A 1,693-nucleotide genomic window follows, 5' to 3' on the forward strand; every position below is an offset into this window, starting at 1 on the left:
TTCCTGCTGCTCTAATTACCCTAATTTAAATGTGTAAAATAATTAGCTTCTAAGAGAAGTCAGAGATAAGTTACAGTTAACAGGTCGATGTGAAAGATACTGTGCCCTACTTTCGGTAGTGTCTTCGGTGCAGTTTTAGTCCTTTTGTCATTGGTGGCCACGCTGCGCGTGGGAAGGACGGGGAATATGGGGCAAGGGGACGGAGCCGAGGTAGTCCTTGAGCTGCTCGTTCAGCTGCCAGCTGGGAACGGCCGTCCAGCGCTGCGCCAACTTGCACCCTCCAATGACTTTTCCGAGCGTACACCGATATGCTGGGAAAACACAAACCTTCCCCATTGCTTCTAACATCAGCTTTCTGGGTGCCAAAAATCTGCTGTCATTGTTTCTGGGCAGCCAAAAGCTGCTGCCATTGTTTCAAAGAGAGTTTCGTGTGCTCAGGTTATGTCCGGATGTCGCCCTTAAAATTACCAGCAGCAAACCATAACCCCAAACGGGGGCAGTAGTAGTGGGGACACTGGAGACGAGGAATTACACCAGTCTCAGTAAATCTCCCTTCTAAATACTTTACAAAATAGGGTGGAGGTAAAAGGCTGAAAGCTGGGTGTAAGAAGCGGTAGTATTGCTTGGGTTTATGCTGCTAGCATCGAACTCTGCTGAATAGCGCTAAATTCTGAATGCTACTTCCACCTTTTATTGTAAAATTACTAGCACAGAGCTTACTATTTTTGTGTGAGTTCTAAAGTTATTAACACACAGAGAAATTAATGTGCAGAACTGTCTGGGATTAACAAAATCTCTCTTGGGAAGATTTCCTATTAAAGTGTCCTGATAAGTATGGAGCAGAAAGGGGACGGGGATCATCCGGCAGTGACATAACTCAGCACCGCCGAGCCTGCTCATGGGAAGCTTCATGGTAGAGTAGGGGCATATTTTAGGGCAAAACTGAGGCACTGGTGAGAATCGAGTGAGGAGTGTTGGTGTTCAGTCAGATTTGAGCGCGCTGATAGGGGTGTCTGGGAGGAAATGCAGGAATAGTTTCCTACTGAAGCCAAGCTTCGGGTTCTTTACTAGGCATGTCTGTATGAGAAGCTTGCACACTTATCTGCTCTCAAAGCTGTGTGAGATTTGACTACAGCTTCAAAGTTACAGACTTAAAGCCCAGAATAACTGCAGGCAGTAGAATTATGCACCCTGCCCTGTATGGTTGACACTGGTGCATTTTGCTTTTTGTCACAAAGACGTTGGGACAGACAGTGTTTATGAGCAGGCCCCGTCCTTGTCCTTGTCCCTGTGTGGAGACACGGGGGTGGATGCACATGGGGCTTTGCCTGCAGAAGAGACCGTGAGCAGTGCCCGGAGCTGCTGCCCATTTGCAAACTCCCTCCTGCGAACCTGTTGATGTAATGCTGAAAAGGAGCAGACATGAAAAGATCCGTTCCTGGTGTGGCCACCGGTTGCCTTCACCAGGCCGGGCTGCTGGTGCATCTCGACCTGAATGATTAAAAGTGCCTCTTATTCCCAGACTGACCTGCTCAGCATCTGCTTCCAGCCCTTGGAGCTTGGTACACCTGTGCCGCCTAAACCGAAAAGCACTCTTGTATAAAATTTCTTTCTACCAGGAAGTTTTTTATGGTTACGAGCGAGTCACACCGTATCCTTTCTTTGATGAAGAAATGAAGCACTTAACACTCTT

Source organism: Charadrius vociferus, unplaced genomic scaffold (assembly GCF_000708025.1).
Source record: "Charadrius vociferus isolate BGI_N301 unplaced genomic scaffold, ASM70802v2 scaffold1506, whole genome shotgun sequence".
Classification (NCBI taxonomy): Eukaryota; Metazoa; Chordata; class Aves; order Charadriiformes; family Charadriidae; genus Charadrius; species Charadrius vociferus.